This window comes from Python bivittatus, unplaced genomic scaffold (genome assembly GCF_059951505.1).
Source record: "Python bivittatus isolate LINGU-HERP-01145 unplaced genomic scaffold, Pbiv_v1 ctg000020_np1212, whole genome shotgun sequence".
In the NCBI taxonomy this organism is placed as follows: Eukaryota; Metazoa; Chordata; class Lepidosauria; order Squamata; family Pythonidae; genus Python; species Python bivittatus.
Window position 1 is genome coordinate 118,452,247 of NW_028277030.1, and position 26,138 is coordinate 118,478,384.

The 26,138-nt window shown below is 40.8% G+C and overlaps 1 long non-coding RNA gene across 4 annotated transcripts; it reads left to right on the forward strand.

Annotated features, from left to right (window-relative positions):
• The first annotated feature begins 6,734 nt into the window (after positions 1-6,734).
• Positions 6,735-24,770, forward strand: LOC112542190 (uncharacterized). 4 transcript variants are annotated; one of them, XR_015797404.1, is made up of 6 exons: positions 6,735-9,415; positions 9,528-9,640; positions 12,650-12,785; positions 12,907-13,033; positions 19,820-19,937; positions 21,011-24,770. It is a non-coding gene; the product is annotated as an uncharacterized LOC112542190 (long non-coding RNA). The 4 variants fall into 4 exon arrangements; XR_003086024.2 differs by having other exon boundaries at positions 6,735-9,640; XR_015797403.1 differs by having other exon boundaries at positions 9,528-12,785.
• Positions 24,771-26,138: the final 1,368 nt, after the last annotated feature.

Genomic DNA, 26,138 nt, shown 5'->3' on the forward strand with positions numbered 1-26,138 from the left:
AAAGGCACCTTTTACTCTGGATCCTGCTAAATTTCAGCAGTTAAAGCAAACAATGTTTATAGCAACGATTAAATTAATGTACTCAGTAGCAAAGATATTGCCCGTGAAGATTATTAGCAGGGCTGATGGTGTTATAAATTCTAGGACTACACATAGACCTGTTTCTAGGCATAGTGGAGCAGTGATTTTTATTATTATATTCTTCAATTGCTAATAGAATCAGTCGCACTATAATTATAATTCCACTAGTGCAATTTCTACTATAGGTCAGTGATATTGGCACAAAAGCTCTGGAATTCTAAGGGACTTTCAAGGATTGCAGATCCTCGGCAATAGCCAAAAAAATGAAACCAATTTTTTTGAGTATTCGAATAATAATGAAGGAAAAGGAATCCAAGCCAGACAGCTCATACCCCTTTTCAAATAAAGAAGGGAAGCAGTTTCAAAACTATTTTTCACTTTTAAGGGGTATCCCAAATTTGGTGGTGGTGGGGAGAACGCATTCCGGATATGCTGCTCACCAAACGCCTTGATCCGACTGGATCTTCTTGAGTTCCAGCTCGGAGACAATTCCCTTGTCGGCCAATGCCACCATCGGTGGGACCTCGGCGGGGTGGAGGTGGTAGCGTGGGGGAAGAATCCTACCCAGCTTTACTTGCCTGGTTGGCGAGTCTTTTAAAGAGAAGGCGAGAGCGGCGCTGGGTGAGATTTTCAGATAATGTTGCGACTAATTCAATTATGCTAAAAAACTTGGCCTGAAAAGAAACAGTGTGCTAGGTAGCGTTATGATGGCGCGAGGGTGAGAAATGGGGTCGGGTCCCTGAGGCAGGGAGGGTTGCAGCCGAAGGAGATGGCTCCCCCTCCCCCGCCTTCAGCGTGTGTTTGTGCAGACTCCTGCGGCGGCTATTTAATGGGTAGACTGAGCGCACGTACCTCCACTCTCCTCGGATGCTGTTAGCTGCCTAGATGTGGCTGACCGCTTTAGAGGTCGGGGCACGTTGGATAGATCCCGATCCTGAGCACCGTTACCTGGGTAAAGTCCTACTCAGTTCCAAGAGTTCTACTTCCAAGTAGGCATATATAGGACTGGGCTATTAAGCGCCTTGTAGTGGCAATATTACGAGTAGACAGCAACAATGCCACGTCTGTCCGAAAGTAACTCCAGGAACTGCTCCCGGGTAAGTGAACAGGGGAGCCACTTTACCGGGTACACGGCAGTGGTTTCAGTGGGCTTGGACAGGCTCAGCATGTTCTGAATCATTCCATCGATGATCAAGAAAGCTGTTAAGCAATGATGCCTACTCGGGAGTCAGCCCCTCAAGCTACATAGAATTTTTTGTCAAGATGGGGTGGTAACTTAACAGAGAATGAAGCTGCAGCCTTATGCTATTAACTAGTAAGCTGGGAGGAAGTTTGTGGGATTCACTTCTGAGTAAATCTGGCTAAGAGTAGTTGACAATGGTGCTTTGCTTTTGTCCAAGGTGACAATATCTTGGGTGGACCATATCTTGGATGAACCGTTTCCTATGTCAGTTCTCCCAGGCTGAACCCTGGGTTATGGGAATCTAAGTTCTTTTTGTACCCCTGCAAAGGTTCTCTGCATTTTAGTAATCCCCAGGAAACTAACTCTTCCGTCTTTAGACATAGAGGAAAGAGGACACATGATGAGTTGTTCTGAGGTTGTGATACTGTACAATCGATTTGGCTTGGCCACAAGCTACATTAGATGAAAAACTATGGAGTGTTCTTTGAACTGGAGCCAGTTCCAGCAGAAAGGTGGCACAAACCCTCCAGCCCCATCGATTTCAAGGGAGAGTAATGCACATGCTTACAAGGAGCTTCATTTGCATTGCTGCAGTCATGCCCCGGCCCTAGTAGTCTTCCTCTTTGGTTACACAATGGTGTCCTCATCTGAACTGCAGGCTCTGGTCATCAAGAAGCCATCAGGTTCAGAGCAGTTTTTCCTTCTGTGCCACAGCTTGAAGATGAATCAAGTCTGTTATGCTTGCCACGCATTACCTTGATGATGAAATCAGGTGACATTGTAGGTGTGATCGAAGGAGTGTTTCGGGAATGTTGAGAGGTGCGGGCCCACCTTCCCCTCTGGTCATCAACCTGCCTCTGCACTTCTGTAGCCCATTTCCCCTGGGGCTGTTTCCTAAGTTTTTTTTCCATATCCATCTATCCCCAACTCCATTTTTGACACCAAGCTCTTTCTCTCTAGGATACCAAGAAGACAAGGAGAAAAGAGCAGAGCAGAGGGCCACGATTTTATTTGGGAAAAAAAGATGGGGTGGTTTTGCACTATTCCCCTTTAACAGAATTCTAAGCTTTATTTAGAATTTAGAAAACGTATGCTTTTCCTCAGCTGCATGAAGAAGGAGAAGGAGGAGGAGGAGGAGAAGAGGGGCTGAAGTGGGCTTTGTGTTGCTTATTTGCCAATTTCCCTGGCAAGAAGGCTGTGGAGAGGACTGCTCAACCACTTCTCCCCCACTCCAAAGGAAGGGACCTAGATGCCCAGCATCCACCTCGTCAGGTTCAGCTATCCCATTTGACTGGGGAGGGTCTGCCTCTCTATCTCTCTGGTACTGTTTCCACCTCTTATGTTGCTTTATTATATCACATTCAAAGTCTAGAGATGTTCACCTGGGGTAGAGAAGGAGCAGCAGACAAATCAGCCTGAAGAAGTCCCTGCAAAGTCCTAATGTCAGGCCTTCCCCACTGATGAATAGTTTTCCCTGGGCTGGGGACATTCTGAAGAGGATGGCAGCAAAGCCCATGAGCCAGAACAGACACAATAAAGGCAGGGTAGGGATTGGCAAGGGGGACAGTGCATTTTATCTTGGCCTTCAGTGGCATCAGGGATGAATATCCCAGTGACACCTGAGATTAGAGCTGCTTGCTTTATGACATTTGTTTATTAATCTCCTACAGCCAACTGAATATGGGTTCTGGGTCTCATACTTCCTTGAGTTTAAATGATCCAATATTTCACTGGTTTTATCTGGAAGCACACCCCAGTAAGGGCAGTGGGGTTGACTTCCAAGTAACTCCACTGAGGATCCGTCATTCCCCCAGTAAAAATCAATGGGTCAGCCACATCTTTCCATTTGGCAAGAGAATTGCTTGGTGCCTCTTGTACCCTTTCCCCACTAAGTTCATACAGACTAGAATTGCAGCCCTATGCCTCTCATACAGAATTAAGTTCCATTGGGTTCATTCTCTAATTAAATGAACATTTGTCTTGGAGTAAGTCCATGAGATTTGCTTCTGAGTAAACATCATAGAGGTGCTTTGAGAGTCTGCTTAGGATCCCAACCCAAGGCTGTGCTGCCCTCTCTCAGCATGTGCCTTGACTTGTCAGTAAAATGAATCAGCAAGAAAGCTTCGGTGCAGCAGATGTTTTTCTGGGATGGAGGCTCCAAGCCTGCTAGCTCCGAAGGAAGTTGGAGCAGAACCGAGAGACTAAGATCTAATTCAGCCTCTTGAGAATTCTGCTGTGGGAGCTCCAAGTGCTCCCTGGGACTTACTCTGGAGACATGGGTGCTCTGGGTGAGATCACTCGCCTAGGAGAAATTGCGGACCCAGCTAGCGAGCAGAAAGTGGCCTTTCCTCTTTCCAAAGGAGGCGCAGGAGTGGATTCCTGTCCTCACCGTAGGGGTGTAGCAGCCCAGCAACCTGATAGTCTCCAGGTTAATGGGGCCACCCTTGATTGCCTTGCCCTTGGAGTGTCTCCCTGAAAACCTAGCTGAGGACAGAGGATTGGGAGGGGGCTCCTGCTGATCTCGGCTGCCTTCCCTTCCAGGAGAGCAAACAGTTGGGAAGAAAAACTGAGGCCCAGGGAGAGGAAAACGAGGGGCAGAGATAGGCATCTCATTAGATTGATTAAAGCCCGACTCAGCCTCTTCCACTGAGAGCGAATGAATGGCACAGATATTGAGAGAAGAGGGCGCAGGTACCCTACACCGATCCAACATCTTCGTCTAATCCTAGGGCGGGCAGGGTAGCAGGACTTTAAAAGGAACTTAATGCTTACAGTTATGGTCCACAAACACTTGCTCACCCCGTTTCCTCAGGAGTGATGGATGGATAGCTGTTTTTGTTGCTGTTATCAAAAACGCCAGATGCTAATTCGGTACTATGTATCTGTTACATTCCTGGAGGCAATGGTTGATATTCCTAGGCATTAACTAGCTCACAAGAAATCCAATATGCAATTAGATCAGTTTTGGCCCTGGTCTCTCGGGTTCCTCTTTACATGGACCCAGATGGGACTTCTAAAATCTGAAATCAGTGGGACTGGAATTACGTGCAGCCAAGGGCAAGATGCAGAATTGCTGCCTCTGGGGCCAATCCTGCCCATTCTGCTGGTAAGAGCTCCAGACTTTGCCTTCAGGTACCACTTCTGCTCTCTTCCGATCCAGATGTTTCTAGCAGCCAGCCGGTCTCCACTCATTTTGGGCCAAACCCTAACTGACCATCGGTCTGTTGGGTTTTCCCCCAAGTAAACAGAGATCATCTTGGAAAAGTTTTATCATGTGGGCTGGATTGGGGCTCCTGTTTATACTACTGGTCTTCCCCAATGGAATGCTCTATGGCTGGTTGGGCTACATCTCCCATTTCCTATCTGCTGATGGGAACAGCAGTCATTGGACAACACCTGGTCGGGGAAGACTGGCATAGATTCTTATTCAGAAAGGATTCTATTTCTGACACTTAATTTATGAAATGTAGAGATCCATTGATCTCTTACTTTGAATAACAATCAAAGAAGCCTGAGTAAACACCACCGCTTGCCTTCTACTTCAGCACAGGCTCATCTTCCACAAGAGATTGTACTTTGGAGCCAAACTCTGTCATGAACAAGGGTGTCCACAATATGTGGTCAAAAAAGTTAAGATGGCAGCTACCACAGTGCGAAGTACGTAAAAAGTGGTCAGAGCTTCAATTGCACCATTGTGGCCCCCATCTTGACTTTTTTGCCACGTCCTGCAGACACTCCAGTTTTGCATAATGGGGGCTACTGCTTTGCACTCTGACTTGGGGGAAAACCCCAATAAAAATGGTCAGCACAGGACACGAGGTGGGGAGCTTCATGTGGAAGTGGAAGGAACAGTACGCGAGAAAGAGGGGAAGTGCGTGGGTAGGTTGCTGCAGTAATGTGTCAGTCCCAGATTGGGGAGCCTCTGTTGCAGATTCCTGAATCCCTGGCCTTTCTGGTTGAATGATAAGAGGCTTTTTTTTTTTTGACAGAACCGCTGTTTTTTTTAGCGCAGGGATCACTTTGGTACAAGCAAGTAGGTAGGAGCAGCACAGGTTATTTTTTAAAAATTAGATTTTTATACTGCCTTTCCTTCAGGAGGAATCTCCCTTCATTTTAAGCCCCCCCCCCCCAACAATCTGATCAGATAGGCTGAGCTGAGAGAGAGTCATCCATTGAGAATGGACTGAAGTCTGGCCTCTTGGTTCTCTGCCCACCCCTTCCCCACTGCCCCACCCTGGCTCTCCTTTGCCTCGGAGAAGTGGAACCGCGCAGCGGCTCAGTCCAGTTCACATCCAGGAAAGGTGGAGCCTGTCCTCCCCATCCATCTTCCTCCTACAGGCTCCAAGTGGGGAGTCTCACCCACAGAAATGCGTTTGGGACCCCACCCCCGGCAGCTTAATCCGGTGTTTCATTTGACTTTCTGATGGGGGAGAGTCCAAACTTGGTTTTGGCTGCGATTTTGCTGCATTCAAATAGATGTGAGTTACTGCTGGAGCAAGCTTGCTCCTCAACTTTGAAAAAAAAAGATATTCCAGTGACATCCTTATTAAAATCAATGAATGATTTCACACCACGTGCTAAGTCACAGTTTGTCTAATCATGTGAATAATTGAATTCTAAACATGCTAAACTATAATGTCTATCTATATTTTCCCCATGTTTCTCTCCCCTCCCTCCCTCCCTCCCTCCCTCCCTCTCCGTGTGCATTTGCTTCCAAACTTCTTTACTTTGAAAGAAATTGGGGGGGGGGGGAGGAATATGCGCTGTTTACAATGGAATATTCTGCTCACTTAGCTAGGAGTAAGTCTCGCTAAAGTCATGGCACTGGTTTCTCTGAGTAAGTTCCTCTGCCTGGTAAACAGTTTTTGGGACTTTGCCTAATTTTCTCTGAAACCAAAAAGAGCCGCGTCTTAATCAGTCGTTTCAGCACATTTTAACGGAAAGGCAGGGTATAAATGTAAATAAATAAGTAACTAAGTCCATCTGTCAGGTAAGACGTTCACCCAGGCGTGCGCGCCTACAGTCTCTCCAGTTTGAAAGAAGAGGTCCTTCCAAGCGCAAAATATGCAATCCAGTACAGGTTTACTTAGGTGTAAATCTCATGGAAACGACCAAAACTCATTTGGGGGTAAAGAGACAGCGGGCCTGTCCCTGAATTAGGACTGCAAAAATACCGACGGCCACTAGGTTTGCTTTTTAATTGTTTTTAATTTGCTGCCATTTAGTGGTGGACAGGAATTTTGCAGCCAGATTGGGTGCTTTTCTTGAATTGTTAAGCAGCTAAAGTGCATTATGTCTGTAAATCCCGGTTTAACGGTGTCTTAAATTACAGCAAAAAACAAAGAAAAAAATCCAAAACAAATTTTAAAAAACCAACCAACCCCCCCCCCCCCTTTCTCCACACACATATCAGCCACTTAATACGATTCTCCGCACTTTTATTTCCGGGTGGCTCTGCGCAAGATTGCGCCGTAAGGAAGCCGTTCGGCCCCGGCGCTTGACCAAGCGACTCCCCCTCTCCTTTCCTCCCCCCCGCCCCATCCGAGCCCCTGCAAACCCCAAGCTTCAGACAAGACAACAAGAACAAACAACAACAACAAGGGTAAAGAGAAACAGATGGTTGGACTAAGTCGCGAGAGCCCTTCGCCTCGGGGGATTGGCAGAGCGCACCAAAGCTCAGGCGGGGCACGAAAGCCCGAACGGGCGGGGGGGAGAGAGGGTCCGTGTGCGGGCCAGCGCCTTGCGGGGAGGGGGCGTGGGTCCCCCCTCCCGCCAGAGATCTCCGCCGCGGTCGCCTGACCAGGCGGCCTGCGTGAACTGCCGCGGCCCGGGTCGCCGGGAGCCAGCGGCTCGGGAGGGCCCTTTCCTTCTCCTCCTCCTCTCCCCGGTCGCCTCCCGAGCTTGATGAATAGCGATCAGGTTTCCTCGACTGGCCGCCCCCCTGTTTTCACAACCTCCCACCACTAACCCGAGAGCCTGTTTCCTCGACCCGGGTTAATGCCGCTGATTATTGCAAGATGACGAGGGGAGCGGGAGGCGCGGCGGCCGGGCCCGCTGCTGATTCAGAGCAGTTGCCTTATTACCAGAGACGTCCTCCCGGGCTCAGGCGGCCCTGGCAGGGATCGGCTTACAGCTGCAGGAGGAGAGGTGCGCGCTGAGCGGCAGCGCCTGTCCCTCTTTTCCAGGCCTCGCCTGGGCGCGATCCAGGCCTAACCCGGGAGACAGCCCCTACTGGAATCAGCCCGGGACAGCAAGACTCTTCTTTGGGGGTGGGGGCGGAGGGGAGAAAAAGCACTCAGACGGGAAACCCGGACAACTTCCAGGGTCGTCTGGGTTGCTGGTTGGTTGGGGACAGGGTGGTGGCGGTGGAATTCCATGGCTGAACTCATGCTCAGGACAGGGATTCAGTTTAAATGATGGCTGTTCACCTTTTCCACCAAAGGAGAGCTCACCATCCTTAGGAATAAAACTGGCAAGACTGTAATGCCTTTATGCAAATCTAAAGTACCTTCACATCTGGAATCCTGTGTACAATTCTAGTTGCCACATTGGAAAAAAGGACAGATTAGAACGGGGAAAAGGGCAGAAGAGGGCCACCAAAATGATCAGGAGGCTCAAACAGCTTCTGTATGAGAAAAGGCTAGACAGGTTGGAATTCATTGACTTGAGGAAAAAAAATATTAAGCTGGGACATGGCTGAGGTGCATAAAACTGCATAATATGGAGAAGCTATGCAGGGAGAACTTTTTCTCCCTTTCTCAAAACTCTAGGATCAGGGAAATTTAGAACAGACCAGAGACGGTGCCTCTCTGAATCATGCATAATTAACCTGTAGAATTCATTACCAGAAGACATGGTGACGGCCACCAACTTCGGTGGTTTTAAATGGGCGTTAGATAAATTTATGGAGGACCCATTGATTACTGCGTGGTTTTAGTTCTGAAGATGCAGTCTTACCTCCAAATAGCAGGTGTAAGGAAACAATGCGGGGAGAGGTATGTCTCCACCTCCTGCTTGTATCTGGTTGGCCACTATGAGAAACAAAATGCTGGATCAAAATGAGCTTTGACCTGATCCAGCATGATTAATGTTACACTGTATTATATTCATATATCCTATCTCCATATAGTCATCTTTGTTCAAGGTTAATATGCCCATTTTCCTTAATATCATAAGACTTAATTTAAATTCCCCTGATCATCCTTGTGCCGTTACTGACACTATTATTGTTTCAGTTGTTTTGAATCTACTGTATCTTAAAATGTAGTGCCCGCAATTGGACTTTGAACTCCAAATGGATCTGACCAAAGCAGAATAGAATGAACTATTACTTCCCACGATTTGGAAACTATAGCTCTGTTGATGCAGCCTAAAATTGTATTTGCCTTTTTATCAGTTTCATCACACTTCTGACTTTTCTTCAGCTTTTGATCAACTATAGTTCCAAGTTTCTTTTCACTTATACCAAGTCAGATGGTTTGCCCATTTATTGTATTTGTATTTGTATTTGTATTGTATTTGTATTGTATGGTATTGTATTATATTTGATTTATTTTGCCTAAATGAAGAATTTTGCACTTGTCTTTATATCAAATTTAATTTTCTTATTTTCAGGCCACTTTTCCAATCTATCTACATAAATTTTAATTTTGTTTCAGTCTTCTAATGTATTAACTATCCCATTTAGTTTTGTATCAGTTGCAGTTTTGATTGGGATCAGTCCCACTCCACTTTAAAGAGGAACTGTTGATGAGCACTATTTTAGTATAGTTTTCAAGCTAGCTTGTGAACAGATATTCCATCCACCCCATACTTATTAGTCTGTTAATTAGAATGTCATTGTCAAATGATTTGCTGAAATCAATATATATGGTGATCTCTGTTTTGTCTTCAAGGTATTTACAGACTAATCTGATCAAAATCTTTCCAGGTATTGATGTTAGACTGACTTGTCTGTGGTCTTCTATGTTCAACCTTTTGTTCCTTGGAAGACAGGGCCAGTGTTTGCTTTCCTTCAGTAATTTGGTACTTTATCCATTCTCTAGGAACTTTCAAAGACAATGAATAGAAATGTATTGAAGCAGGTTTCTTCAACACCATGAGATATAGCCCATCTGACTTTAGAGATATGAATGCATTCAACATCAATAGGTATTTCCTGTTAACGTTTCTGTCAAGCACAAACTAGGTCCTGTTTCCTCTACTTGCTATTCAGAACTGCATGGTTTAATCTACATTTTCTTCTTGTTGTATAATAAATCAGCAGAATATCAAATGTGAGGAAGAGGATCCCTCAAGGCACCTTACTGAAAGTCAATCCCATTCCTCAAACAATCACTATTCCACCTTCCCACACTCCATTCCCAGGAGCTTCTTGTAAGTATTTCCATTGCTCATCATTCCTTCTATCTGACAGTTTAATGGCCCTTGCCAACACTGTGCTCCTTACTTCCTTTCCCTTAGGACCGATGATTTTTCTAGTGGTCAAAGGTAGAGATTCATGAATGAGGTCTCAGTGGATACTTCATTGCTTACATATACAGTATGTCATTTCTTAGATACTTAGAATGATTTTTGTTTTCGTTTAGAGAGTGACATCCAAAGTTATTTTTTAAGATCACCAAAACATCACTATTTTGTAATGGTCAAAATACGTTCCCATATATTGGGTTGGCTCTAGGTTTACTCATGCTTACAGTAGCTGTTCAATAATCATTCAGTAATTTCCAACTCTTCTTAATAAAGCAACACAGTTTCACTGGGATTGTCAGTAATGACTTCTTTGAATTCTTGTAAGCTCATGTTTGTGTCATCAGTGATAGCATTTAAGCAACTTGTCTGTTGGCTTCTTTATCAATTGTCTTTGGTTTTTCCAAACCCAGGGTGTTTTCCAATAACACTTGCCTTTGGACAGAATGTGCCCAAAATACTTAAGCATTTAAGCATATCATTAGCGCTTTGAGTGAACAGCATGGTTTTAGTCCATCTCATGTTGAATTATTTATTCTTCCTAGTCTTTCTCTCAGGTAGTAGACATCTCTTTGTTTCATGGCTATAGTCATCTTCACAGTGGAGCCTAAGAAGATGAAATCTTACAAATTCAACTTCTCCAATGATTTGCATTGGGTTGGTTGACAAAATCTTCAGGATATTTTATAATACTGAGTATCACGCCAGCCTTTGCACTTTCTTCTTTCACTTTCTACAAATAATTCCTTAAGTCTTCCTCACTTTCAGCCATCTAGGTAGCATATCTGCTACTATCATATCTCAGCTTGTTGATGTTTCAAAACTATTAATTCTAATTTCTATTTCTTTGCATGCTATGGTAGGGGACTCATTCAAATCAAATCAATGCAAGTTGGGTAATCTTGTCCAGTTTACCTCACTGATTTATATTTGTTTACTCTAAGCATGATTTCATTAGGATCTGATTATTTAAATAATTTTCACAACAGTTCTATATGGTAGGTAAGAATATGAAATTAGTATACCAGATTGTAAATACAGGTCGTCAGAGACCACTACTAACCCTTTGTAAATTCTTCAGTGAGAACTGAATTAATGTCATTTACACAGTTTAAACCTTTGGCCACTACAACAATTTTTTCACAAGTCTTTTCTCATTAGTAAAATAGATATAAGACACAAATGATAGAAGAATCTGAATACATTTTTGGTGGTGCCTTGAATAAAAATTGTCTTAACTGAAATGAAAGGTGTTCATATGATATCACAACTAAGTTTGCAGACTGACAAGGCCCAAAATATTTGTTATCTCTCTTCCTTCTTGCTCCAACTTAATTTGTGCCACTTGTATTTAGAAGAGGTATTGTAGTAATTCATACATAAGTGTCCAGTTTAAACCACAATGGCAAAGAACTGATGAAATGCACATAGCAATATCACACTGCAAATGCTCTGTTGCACTTGATGCTAGTACATAAGTCATGTGGTATGTATTGCAATGTCATGATGAACATTTAATAATTTGCTTGCCCCCCGATACCTATGAATCCATATGAATATTATTATTTAGAAAAGATGATTGCTTTATTTTTATGTTGGTAGGAAGAGTTGATTTTTTGCTTGTCCTTCAGTTCAAAAGAAAAGAATTGCAATGTAATGTTCATACTCAAGAAATTTCAAATAAGAAAAATGTCCAAGCAGTAAAATAAATCAAATGTGTGGTATCTGAAATTAATAGGTGTCTGGCTATATTTGCTATAATTTAATAGAATATAATTATTAATTTGATTAATTAAAATTTTACACATAGACAAAATGGAATATTGGTGAGATTGCAAAATACAAATACAGCAAGAATTTATATGTGCTCAATTTAATCTATTGTTGCCTTTATCAATTTCATGCATTCCAGATATGCTAGGACTACAATTCCCAGAATTCCTAGCAGCTATGGCTAATGGCTGGAAATTTGGGGAATTGTAATTCTGATGTAATTGGAGGGCATCAAACTTCAGATTGCTGCCGTATGCTGCCTTTGTCTTGATGATGTTTGAATATGAAATTTAAATAGAAATATTAGATCCACTTCTGTAAAACTGCCCATTTTAAAGACCCCTCAATTTCAATGAGAGGGAACTGAAAATGTGCTTAATTTCATTTGGGCTTTAAAAGTTCATAACAATGCTACTGTTGATAAAAATAATCTTTTTTAAGTATAACTGCCACGATAGTATATTAATGTGTATAAACAGATTTATGGAAAAATCTTTAAATGTTAAGAATGTTAACGTAATGTTGAACTATATACCAAAGCTTTGGAACTTGACTGTTTATCAGGAATTTTGCTTGTATCGAGCATGGGGGATGGCTAAAAGAATCATTGAGAAATTGGAAATGTGATCTTATTCCAGATGTCAAGGAATGATTGTTGGAAATGTGTGATCTCTGTGTTTTGGAAAAGGCAATATTTTCTCCTAATCAATGGATGCACCAATATGTGTTACTATGGCAGAGATTTGGTGATATTTTACAATAATATTTTGTACTGATTATATTATGGTAGTGTATTTATTAGTAAACCAGTGACTATTGATAAGTATAAGATAGATTTTTTTCTTGTTCTTTTCTTTCGTAGTTTGTATTTTTAGTTTGTTCAGGGTTGCCTCTTTTCCAATATTTTATTTTATTTTTCCTTTAAATATTGTTCTATTAATTGTGTATGTTAAAAATGTTAAATAAATAAATAAAAACAGGTATAACTGCCCTGATTCCTTAGTGAACAGTGAGACCCTTGCTTCATGCCTCTTTGCTCTCTGTTAATCTCTATCTTCTATGTATGTAACTGACTGTTGGGGAAAATACCTAATTTCAAATTGTCAATAAAAAACATCTCACCCATTTCACATCACTTTTCAGATGGAGCTGAAGAAAAGGAGGTCATCCTTGGTAATCCCTATAAATAGGGTATTTATGTCACACTCAGCCCTCTTAGTCCAGGGTATGTTTAGATGCTAAGAGATCCAGGTCATCTTCTGTTTATGAATTGCAATGGGTAAGAAAAGTACTAAACTGGATACAAACGAAATTTTCATTACGCAATGAAGTTTAGTGTTCCTTAGTTGTGTCACTGACCAGTTTTGGGTTTGTTTTTGTTTTTTTCTTCATGATGCCAGAAGCAGCTCAGGATATTATAGCATCAAGGCAAAGAATCCTGAAGCTATCTTCCAGTGATGATGATCAAAATACATAGTAAGAAACTGAATGATAATGGTGTTCCCAGTTCTGATGTCACCTGTTGAGGTAAGTTCCGGAATCTACCATTGTGGGTTGTACCAGTGTGCATAGCTTACAGTGGTCTCATTTCTTCATCCCTTTTGCTTCTACTAAGCTTCCCAGGATTCAGCCACTCTGACAGAATAACAAATTCCTTCAGGCCTAGGCCATGTGGATTTCCCACTTCGTTTATAGACATTGCCCAGTTTACTGGTTCTCTGCTATTGTAGCAAGTTTCATTCTGAACAGTTGAAATATATGTAAATATTCCAATAATGGCATCAGTTCAGGCAGTGGAAAGAACGTGAGGGTTCACAAGTATCAGGAGATAGGCAATAGCTAGGCAAGAGTCAATTTTTAGCTATAGTCTAGGATTCTAACAAGATATTTCAAATGCAGGAGTTACTTCTAGAAATGTTACCACATTTTTAACAATGGTCATATCAAATATACGATTAAGTGCAACATCAGTAAACTACTTTGGCCTTCCATGGGTCTCATTCTGAAGTATGCAACTTCAGAGTTCTGTATTCAGCACTTTGTAGATTCCAACAGAAGAGAAGATATGTAGCTCAGGGTTGAACTGTGGAGTCCTTGGTGCTCTCTGAGCTTTGTTGTTTGCTTGCAGACATTTCATTACCTAACTAGGTAACATTATCAGTGCGAGTGAGTGTGGGGTTTGCTCCCTGTTTATGAAGCTTGCCCTGCCAGTTTGGATGGGGGTGTGATTTTCTCCTTGGTAGTTCCTTGATTAGGGTATTGTTTTCTGCTTGATTGTATGTCTGGTGTTAATCCCTGCTTATCTGGGTGTTGGCTGCTGGAGAGGATGATGTTACCTAGTTGGGTAATGAAACATCTGCAAGCAAGCAGCCAAGCTCAGAGAGCACCAAGGACTCCACTTTGAAGAACGTAACCATGGACACCTTGGGTTTCAAGTTCTTCCTGGCCCCAAATATCAACTGCATAAATCCCCACCTTTGCAAATGTCCTTAAAGATATGCCTGTAGTTTTGTTAACCAAGGAATGTTTAAGTCACCTGAACAACCAGCTGCCCCAGGGCATGGCTGCGAATAATGACAGTCCCTAGAGAGCAGGAGAGGAGTCCAACATACAAGCAGGCAGGCTGAGTGGCAACATCTAACCTTTCTTCCAGCCACATGTAGTCTTAAAAACATCCCATAATATACTGTATAAATGCAGGCTATCTTACTAGAGAAGCTCAAACTAGACTTAATTAGAACATGGGTAACAATTAGAGAGCCAGCTTGGTGTAGGTAAGGCACCAGGCTAGAGACCATGAGTTCTAGTCCTGCCTTAGGCATGAAACCAGCTGGGTGACTTTGGGCCAGTCCCTCTTTCTCCCCTAGGAAGCAGACAAGGGCAAACCACTTCTGCAAGCTTGCCAAGAAAACTGCAGGGACTAGACCAGGCAGTTGCCTCCTTGTGACTTGAAAACAACAGCAGCAACAACAACAAAACCAATTGATTAATTGGCTAAATTTATATCCCTCCACAATCTCACGACTATAGTAGCTAAGGCTCTTTTGAAGATGGAGGAATAGCTATTACATCATTTTGAATCAATGACAGAATTATGCCTGATAATTTCTTTTTATTGGTAGGTATAATAGATTCCTTTGCTCTTTCCTCCAGTAATGAAATTTATATGGTTACAGTTCCACAAAACACTGTAAAGATCTAGTGGCTATATTTTCACAAGATGCTAAGCTTGATTAGGGTTTTTTTGGTGGTGGTGGGGGATAGTAGGGTGTTGTACCAACCCAGCCTGATTAGTTTATGGTTCAGTATACAGTGCAAAACCAGAAAATTGGTTAATCCAGTAATTAGGTTAAGTATATTATGGATGCAGCCTATGAAGACCAATGGCTCTAATGAAGTTGAACCAGACCCCCAGGGAAGCTGGAATTGGCTACAGATGCCAAATCTAAGAAAACAGATATAGGAAGAAACAGGGGAAGAAAACTGCTATGAGAGGTTTGGCATAAAGCCACATGGGTGGGGGAGTGAATTTATGCATGTATAAATGTAAGGTTTAAAATTCTTGGGATAGTGCTTGAGTCAAAACTTCCCTTAAAGCATCTTTCATCTCAGCAGTTGGCACAAGGCATGGCATACAATCTCCGCACAGACACCCATCTTGGCAGAAGTGTAGGACTAATATTTTCACACGGATGAATTGTTCTTGACCAGTTACACAAACAGTTTTGCCCACAGCTCCAGCCAGGGTATTCTCAGCAGGCTAGTTTACATTCTAATTGTTGTGATGGTTTCTAGCTGTCCTCAGGGACAACAACATCATAAATCTCACTTCACAACTAATAACCATCTCCTGAAATGCAGTGTGTTATTATTGTAGCATATGGAAGATAAGACGTAATAGACTTGGTCTATTCCTCTTTTTTTTTCCTGAAGCTGGGCTTGTACATCTAAAACGAATGCAGAACCATGCCAAACCTCAACCCAAACTTCTCCCAGACGGAACAAACTGAAGTCATCTATGGATTAAAAATGATCATTGCAAGCCAACCTGGGAACAGGACAGGGGTGTCCACAGGGTATGATTTAAAAAGTGAATGGCAGCTGCAATATTCAAGGCTCTGCCTGTTTTTTGTGTGTGTTGCGTGTGCATGTTGCACACTGAAATTTAGTTAGTCTCCCTGAGAATCAATTCTGGTCTGGTCTGCATAGTTCGGTCTATTCACCTGTATAGTTTCGATTGGTTTCCACTCTTTGATCATACCACAGTTTTACACCATAGCATGCAAAGAATACTGAAAGAAGATGTTTGTAGTAAGGCTATCAGTATAGGTTTGAAGAAATAAATATGCAAGACGGAAAGCCATTTTTGTTAGATGAGAGAGTCTGTGGCTAGAAAGCATTGCCTTTCAACAATGGCAACTATTCTTTGGAACCACTTCCCTCTTGACATGCCACTGGCCTCCTTTGGCAGTGATCTTCCAGAAATGAACACAGGCTGAACTCCTCTGGAGGATGTTTGGGATATGAACCTTTGCCATCTCTATTGGTTCTTCTCCTTTTTTAAAAATTGTTACCATTATTTCTAGTTTTCGCTTCTTGAGTTGTCCTAGGCTCTTTTGTTATGGGGGATTGTAGAGAACAGTTTTAATTGTTTATTATTTTGATTTCATCCTGGGGGCTTTGTTGTATTTGCTTTTGCTTTGATTTCTGTTTCAGTGGAGGTTTATATTGTGTTTTAACTTGTAACCTGCTGAGATTTGGAATGACTCAGCAGCACACAAATTTAATAAACAAAGAAGTAAACAAATAAATAAAAGCGATAAATCAAATAACATACATTTGATTTCTCACACACACATGAAAAAAAAACGAGACAATTCAGGGAAAATACGAGAAAAAAATAGACCCACGGTCGCTCTCTTATGTTGTGTGATTTCTATATTTTGATATATGGAGATTAAGACTGTTCTTTGCTCAGGCATACAGGAAGTGCCAGGGAAGGGTCAATAACAGAGTGATCATCTTGGGTCAAGTATGCTGAGACAGGCATTTCTCTGCCAAGATTGTATAAATAGATAGTTCCTGTGAAGGGTGTGAAGCTATTGGGAGGGGAAGCGTTCTGGGTTGTTGAAGAGCAGTAGCTGACAGAGCACCAGGAAGCTAGCTTTTGCATTATGGCTAAGTGCTATTCAAGCAAAAAGTATCAGATCAGGTACTTTGCCACTTTAGTTAAACACTCTGCCTTTCTCACTGAAGCATGCCCTTTGACCAGCTAACAATGCAATACTGTGCCTCTCTCCTTAGAATTAAGCTTATTTCTTTCAACCTGGGCAGGCAACAGTTTTCCACCAGGGTGAATTTTCATTTTTTCCCTGTTTCCAACAGCTGCAGGAGATGTGGGTGGCAATCTGCTGCCATTTCTGTTGTCTGCAGAGGTAAACATTTTGGCCCACATATTAAAAAAAACCCTACGTTGTTGGGAAGGTGTATAGAAAATAGCTATGTTAAGCCACCAAGATAAAAAAAATATTGCCCCAAATCACCATTTTGCAATGCAGTTTCTCTCCAGGGAGATGTGGAGAACTTGGTCTGTTTAACTAAGGTGCATATATAAGCAGAAGAGAGATTCAGTAAATATTCCGTTGATTTGCAGAATATTACCAAAAGGTTCTGATTTCTGTTAGTTCAAGGGTAAGTAAACCTTTTCAGCCTAAGGACTGTTCCTTCCAGTAGAGAGGCTACAGAGGGCATGGAATCACAAGAATTGGATTTGTGGTGGTAGGATCGCATCCCTAGATGTCCAAACTATGCAGTCTATTGGGGGAGCTTTTTTTGGGAGAGGGGTGGACTGTTTTGAGATGGGTAAGGAATGTGTTTTGCCTCTGTAGGTTTATCCATATCCAGACATCTCAATGAAGAATCCATTGTTGCTGTATGGCTAATAAATTCAAACAAATACATAAAAATAAATAAAAATACTCCAAAATCATTCTACTGTAGGTTGCTCAAACGGCTGGCTTTGTACTAGTCATTTCTCTAGACTGCCTCAATGTGGGGCTCTTCAGATGTATAAGGAAAGTAGTCATCATGTTGACTGGGAATTCTGGCAGTTTTAGTCTCAAAACATCTGCAGAGTACCACATTAGGGAAACGTGGTACAATTCTTAATTTTTTTTGTTCTTTACTTGTAAAATATGTTTATTAATCAGAGTCCTTTAGCCAAGTGTTCTGAAACACTACTGACCATATTGAAAGTTTGCATAAGTATATATTACTATCCTTGATCGTTCACAACTCTGATGTAGGTTTTGAAATACAATTTATGAAAAATGGGTTGCAATAGATTACTAACTCTACTGTCAACCTTGCAGCAATTTTTCCTTGTCTCTGATTAATGGAACTTGAAGTTTGAGTAGAAAACGTATTAGATTCTATCAGCCTGCTCACTCTTAAATGAATATAATCGCCTTGTAAGATATCATAACTTCTTGCCTATGGACATTTTGCTGTTTTTGTTTAGTCTCAGTAGCGTAACACATTTCTCATTTATATTGAACATCGTTGTTAGATAACGATGCATCACAGAAAATAACAACGTAAAACCAATCAGTCGCAAAATAGGTTCCTCTTCCTGGAGTGTTAAAGTTTGTAAATCAGCTGTTAAAGGAGTCGGGAGAGTTAATTTAGTCTATTTTATTTTTTGCTTTTAATTAGTATCTGTTTTTAAATAAAGAATACTGTCTATTGTTGCCTGAACTTTGTTGAGTAGCTACATTATTGCTCTGATAAGTATACCAACCGAAACTCACCATGTTGTTCAGGCTTCTGTTCTATGTGAATTCCACTTAAACCCTAGGCAACCTGGGGCTCTCAAGGTGTTTTGCACTCTCCTGCCAATGGCAAGGGATCATGGGATTTACAGTTTAAATATATAAAAGTTAGCTGATTGCCTATTCCAGGACTGGAGTGTTAAATTAGCACAAGGAATACTAGGTTCATATCCTTACTTGGCCATGAAATTCATTGGAAAAATACATTACTAGTATAAGTTAGTATACAGGATTGCGTTGAAGAAAAATAAGATACCTCTCCTGAAGCCCTGAAATCTTTGGAGGAGGAACAGGATACAAATGAGATTGACAGCGAAGGAAAGAAAGAGGAACATTAACTACTTTTAATGTTTTAATACTTTAAGCTGCCTAGAGCCTGACAAGTAGATGGTGGCATAATAAACAAACAAACAAATGCATATCGTATTAGCTGTGAAACTCACAAATCTTACTCATATCTTTTCTACATGAGTGGCATCATTTTTAAAGGAAATTTAAATTTATAATGTGACTCCAAACATGTCCTCCACCAAAACCTTGGACCCCCCAGATCATGAGGAAAAAACCTTTAATTCCTGGCCCTGCCCACTTCAAGGATGTCACAGGATTGCTGCTTTGTCCTTCACTCAACAAACGTTTTAAAAATTATAAGAGCTGGCTGTTGAAAGAAAAGCTTTATGGAGTTTGATACTATGGAGGAGGAGGAGGAGGAGAAGGAGGAGGAAGAAAGTACAGCACTAGCAGTGTAAAGTATGGGAGGGGATGTGTCAAGGGTTATGCTTAATTTCCTGCCACCCCACTTTCCATCCTGCTTTTAATCATCTTCTGGAATGTTGGCCCTGTCACATACAGATCTAATTCAGGAATCTCCCTGCTTCTGGCAAACAGACTCATATGCTGGACTAGGCACTAGGTTCATATTACAATTCAGCAAGGCCCACTGCAATTTAAAGTGCTGGTTTTGGCCATTCAGTGCTTGGGCCCTTGAAAAGCCTCTACCTCTTCCCAACTGAAGATGAAGATAAATAGCAAAAAGCTTTCCGTGGTGATTCTGCCTTCAAAGGTGAGAGCGATGGTTACTGGAGAGAATACGCCTTCAGTGGGGGGTACTTTGGGTTTGAAGCTTCTCCCCCAAAAGGTTTAGTTTAACTGATGGTATTTTCACTGTCAACGAATTTTTCTCTTGTGCATTTTAGATGCATTTTTAATCCTATTGACTGTTTTATATCGTTTTTATAATATGGTGACTTTTGGCTTCTTTTTCAAAAAAATACATTTGAATTGTTTTACTTATTTTGAATATTACCCAGGAAGTACACTTGACAGCTGATATAAAGGAAGATAAAATCTCCTGTGAGTTAAGCTCAACTGATGAATTGATGACTTTGTGGACATGCCCAAGTAGTTTTCTTAGCAACAGTATGGAAGTGGTTTGTCATTACCTTCTTCTGAGATAGTTTTTTTTCTTTTTTTAAACTTTTAGAGCCTAGCCTACAATGCTGGCAGCCTTCCATCCAAATACTAAGGAAGTCCAATCCTGCTTAGTTTTTGGAGATCATCCTCTGGAACTGATCTGCAAAGAAATAGGATAAATACTCCATGTGAGTCTCATCGATAGGAGCTCTCATTCCTAGAAACACAGTGTACTAAAAGGATACTGTACTTAAAAAAAAAAAAAGCAAACAATGCAGCAGATTACGTGGCCTGTTCCTGAGAAGTGTGGTGCAATCACTGTATCTACAGTTTTCTCAAGTGATAAATTATCATACTATTTATCAAAAGGCATTTCTGAAAAGAAGCATTAAGTGCACAGAGAAATGGCACTGAAATGCAATGAAGGGAATTCATCCAGGATGGCCTGATCACTTTTGAAATTATCATGCAGTAGGACATGTTAATAAAGCACAGTTCATAACATTCAAGGACCATCTGTAATACTCAGTTTTAGGGCACTTTACCTGCAAAGCGCAGCCACAGAAGCAGTAAAAGACTGCTATGAAGTGAGGTAGAAGGGAGACTTCTTAATACTTAATACTCCTCTATCTCTGCCAGTGCTTTGTTTTTGCTAAATATAATGCCCCCCCCCAATCAAGAGGTGAATGATGTTTACCTGCACATCACTGCTTTCAGTAGGATGTGTGTCAAATACACATCCTCATTTATGGGGAACATGTAAGCTCAACCTCAGACCCATTCAGCTCTGATCTTGATTATGTGCAAATTGCATTTTGTTCAGCTCTTCTTGTCATACTGTATAGTTGTTTCCAACTGATTTGTTTCAAAATCCATCTATTTAAACTCTTCTCATCTGAGTCCTCTGGGCATTCCTATCTGGAAAGAACATTCCCATCATCCTAGTCTCATTTTATCTGGAATAATGTGTAGATAAAAACCAGTAGTCCTGTAAGTTGCAGAACAAATATTTCAGTATGTTAGTCAGTAGACATGCCCCAACTCTTCCCCAGACAAATGATTTTTTTTGGTGGTGGTGGACGTAAACAGTCCATTTGCAAAATTCTCTGGATGGTTTAATGCAATGATAAAACACAACCATTGGCAACACTGTAGTTGTTTTTCTTGAATTAGTGTAAAAAAAAATTAACTTTTAAAAATAAGATTACAACTCTCTAGTTCTGAGGCCATGAATATAGTGGAGTTCTTTCTACACTTTCAGAGAGGAAGATTCCTGGAAGAGAAGAAAGTCTGCCATGCTGGAGAGCTACAGGACTAGGATCAAATGGACCTAGAAGAGATTCCTCCACTCCAGAGGCATTCTTGGATAAGTGTGTCTTTGATAAAACAGAGAATGAAGTTGGTTTTCAGTCTCCCCACTCCCCAGCAACAGACCAAGACTTTTTAAAAAAAATGAGCGAAGATACCTCTCTAAACATAAACGTATTGTTTAGAAGCAGAGCATGAAATCTTAAACTCCAAGTGGATTATGCTCTCTTAATCTTTCACCATCAAAATATAGGGTAGATTTAGCATGCTTTCATTGCAGAGTGCTTGGCAAGCAGCCGTCAGATGAATGAGGCGAGCTGATTTCATTTGTACATGTGCCAGATGTCACTGTTAGATATGGCTGTTCCGTTTCATCAGTGAAACAGGCTTACATGGGGATGTTGATTGGTGGGGAGCTGCCTTTGAAAAATAACATGATGTCAAATTAGCAGGGACAGAAGGGCCCATTATAAGAGATAAATGATACTCTGAAAGAATCATCACTTCTCTTTTGTTTCGTTAAATATTTGGCAATCTCATTTCATTAATTGGGCCTAGCAACATAACAATAACGTGATAAAGCTGGTTGACGAATTGATCGGTTTTTGAATAGGATAACTGCAGCACTGAGGTCTGGAAAAACGCACTGCTGGAATTGTGTTGTGGAATGAAGATATGGAGTTGGAATAGGCACCCAGTAAAAGTTACTAGATGCATTTCCACTGATTTCTGTGTTTCTGGATTGCACCCAGGAATTTTCTATTATAGATATCCCAAACTAGCTAACATTAGCCTTAATCAAGTCTTACTGGAAAAAATAGAGCAAGCAGGCTATGACAGAAATAAGTGCCATAGCTTGCAATGCCTATCCTTAGCTGGATCAGATCCAGCTTTCAAAAATCACTATGGAAGAGCAGTGAGATGGGTTTACTTGCTTCCTAAAAAGGACAGATTTCACTCATCTGATACTGCAGATGAAAATTATGGGGACATTTTCACTCAATGAGTGGGATCCAATCAATGAGTTGTTCAGTTAACATTGACTTAAAACCAATGTATCAAGACAGTTAAATCACATTTACTAACTGAAATGTGGGTTTAAGTTAAACCTTACTTAGGTTTAACTTAACTAAAACACAGTCTGATTCCACTATTTATTCCTATTAATTAGGAAATCAATTATCTAAATTGGAATTCCAGTTGCTATGACTGAATGTGCTGTTCCTCCTCTTCATACACAACATTCACCCATTCCATATTCATGATCCACTAGGTGGCCTTAGCCATATGTCTCATCCACATATCTTCGGCTATTAGGGAATTAGCAATGCACATGATGGAATTATGGTGATAAATGAGAAATGAAATCCCTTATTTGCCTTCAAATGTTTGATAATCAACTGGAATAAATGGCACAGCACGACCTACACAATTTTAACAAAATCTAACACATTTACACACCGAAGATGTGCATCCTGCACTTCATTCAGTGAGGTTTATCTTCCATTTCATGTTTCTGTTTTCCCAAAGCTTTAATCACATTAAGGCAAGCTTTTTTCCATAGTTCAGGATTGTAGATTAAGACACCAATAAGCCAGCTCCACTTGGTGTCCACCCCATTTCTTGACTCTCTGGTCTTTAACAGAAGAGAGTATATGTAGTTCAGGGTTGAACTGTAGAGTCCTTGGTGCTCTCTGAGCTTGGTTGTTTGTTTGCTCCCTGTTTATATACAGTAGCTTGCCCTGCCGTGTTGGTGGGTGGGTGGGTTACCCTAATCAAGGAACTACCAAGGAGAAAACCACACTCCCACCAAGACACCACAGTCTCTGGTCTTTTTAAAAAATATATATTTTCTTAAAATATTCAACAGGAAGCTCCTCTGCTACAAAATGAAGGACTAGCATGTAGCATCATATTTATTTCCAGCAATGCCTTTGGACTCTGCAAGTGCCCCATGGGAGGGCAGAGAGTTTCCTGAGGGATTAATTTTCTTTCTGTGAACACATGAAAACTTTCCCCCCACATCTCTGCTCCCATCAGTGGTTGCCTCAGTCCTGCAGGAACTAAGTAAAAGGTCAGAAGGGACCATCTCTTCATGTTCAGGGGAACTCCTTAAAATCTTCTGCATCCAAAACGAGCAAGCAATACTCCTTTTTGCATCCCCTGGAGCTTCATTACTATACATTTTCATCATCATTGCTTAATGATTGGAATTGGGAAATATGCAAAAACTGAAGTATAAACTCTAAAATAAACATAACGGTTATTTTCAAAACCCACAACAGCAAAGAATCCCTGAACTCCCAAACATAAAAAAGGAATATTTGTGGCTACAATAAACTTGGAGCATCTTGATATCTGTTATGTGGCCAGACCTTACGGTGTCAGGGAGAAGAGGGTAAGGTGTAACTGCTTTTTCCGGTGGCACTTCTACCATCATGTTGTGATCCAGCCTAGGGAACAAAAATGAATAAAAAACCAAATGAAATATGACCGTCTAGTAGTGTGGATATATTCTTAAGTAGGCAAGATACATTATCCCAAGTAAGTTTCAAAGTATTTCCTTTGATTGTTTAAAAAGCTCTTGTTTAATTTAGTTCATCTATATTTCTTGCCTCGTAATAGCTTGAACTGCTGCACCGTGCCATATGTGAAATATTTCTAAAAGGTGTCGAAATGGCTTGCCATGCCTTGGAATGAGAGTGAAATGAAAGGTCCATATCACTGTGTAATTTATAAATAAAGTGTGATTCCAAGGTAAACCGTTCATTTGGCAGTCGCTTCCCCATTTGCAGGCAGTAAATGATACAGAATCCTTACTTAGGTTTCATATCCAGAAGAAAGTAAATGTCTTCTTTGAGTAATTTCAATATTTAAATCCAGAATTTCTTATGCTTTTGCAATTGAGAAAAAAATATTTTTAGTTCTTGGATGTATTGTAAGCTATTTTAAGAAGTGTGGATGTACAGGCAAGATGTTCTAATATTTCTTGCAAGTTAAGCATATTTCCATCATTTTTGGAAATGGAGTCATCAATGGATGTGAAGAATAATTTATGATGGGCAATGAGTGTCTTTGCCTTTAAAAGAGTAAGTTCAATGAAAGCTGCTCTGAAACATGGAAAAAAGTTTATGGTAGAACTGTTTGGGAAATTCCGTTTTATTATAATATTATGGCGTGTTAAGCTTTTCATAAAAATTATTTCAGAAAACATAAACAACGTTTTGAGGAGATTTTGCACTATAGATTTATTTTAAGGAAAAATACATGTATAAAAAAGCTGTCGCTTGTGTGCTTTTAGAAGTAATTAGGGAGATGGCTATAAAAATCATAAAAGACATCCCATGCTCATATTTATTTTTTCCATTTTAAGCCCTTCTCCTTTTCCTTCAAGGTCATCAAAAGAAATTACAATCTCTTCACAGCAATTCTTGATGATAGGTTTGGCTGTTAGACCAAACAGTTGATATGAGCTCAGATAAGGAATGTGGTGCCATGCATGTTGCCCCCATTTCAACTTTGCTATGATGAAGCATGCACAGAATCCTATTCTCAGGCAAAGCGGAGTGGAATCCACCTTCAGAACTTACAGGAGGCCACATGTGCGTGCTTAGAACCTTGGATGTGGCCTCCAGGCTTCCTCCCCAAACTGCTGTTAAATTATAATTCTGAATGTGACAAAGTGTCTCTACCTCTGTATGAATATTAACTGCTTTCCGTTTGTTTTAATTTAATTAAATAAATAAATTAAAGCCAATGAATTTTTTATCTACCTTGAGGAATGTACCCTGTAGCACACAACTCAGTGGTCATACCTGGTTCCCAGCCTCTCCCCCCAAATTGCATATCCCTATTTTCTTTTAAAACAGAATTTAGAGGAGAGCCCTAATGGAGGCAACAGAAGTAGCTTAACACACAAGGAGGGACTGTTCCAGACACAATGCTAATTCAAATTCTTGGCTCAGGTTGATTATCTAGTAGTTGACCTTTAATCTACATATGATTTTTTAAAACCAATCCTATTTCCTACAGAGAGAGAGGAGGAAACAGGAAGGAGGGAGGTAGGGAAGAAAGGAGAGAGAAGTGTGTTATTATACTGGACTATAGTTACATAATTATTTTTAATTCAGGGCAATGGTTTAATTAAGTACTTGCACAAAACCAAGCTTTTTCAGGAAATTTGGCAATTACAATCAATTTAAATATACGGCTATATTAATATGATGACAAGCACAGTAATAACAATAACACAACCCTAAGTAATTGTAGGCAAATGTTAAACAGATGTGTAAATAGACAGTGACATTAAGGATCATTATGATGTGTCATTCTGAAGTGTAAAAACCCCTCACTGCTCCAAATGGCTCATTCCCTTTTTACTTTACATATTGGAATATGACTCTTCTAGGTTTAAAAGGTACATTTTTATACATGTGAAGCTGCCTTAGTTTGCCATGCATAAAATATACATATTTGCTCCCTGCTTCTCCCTCCTGTTTAATGCACCGGTATTGTCTCTGGAGGAATAGAACTATTTTTAGAATTTGCAAATTGTACTTTCATCCCCCCCAGTGATTTTAGAATGATAAACACAAACATGAGAACATTTTGCATTGCTTGGGGGATCCACTGAGGCATCTGTTTGACTATGAGGGGCAACAGGAAGCTGAGAAGTAGGCCTTTGGCTTGATTCGCTGTAGCTCTTCTGTGGGTTCATGGTTTTGACTTGTACTTTTCCAGAAAAGAAGCTGTGCTGACTAAAACCTTCTGCATTACATTTTGCAAAAAAAAAAAAAAAAGCCTCATTGAAATATATTCTTCTTTCAACACATTTCTTGAAGAATGAGTTTTGCTTTTGGAATAGATTAGCAGTCAAAACAATCCACAAAGCTTTTAAATCAAAGCTTCTTGTCCTCCCAAATTCTGTTGCTAAGGATAACCTCCAAGCAGCCAGATTGAACAAAACCACATTATCTCCTGAGGAGGCCTGATGTATGTCCATCTGTTGCAGTGATTCTGTCACAAATGGATACTTGAAGAATGTCCATTTGAAGTGAATTTGAAGTGCATGAGTAGAATGC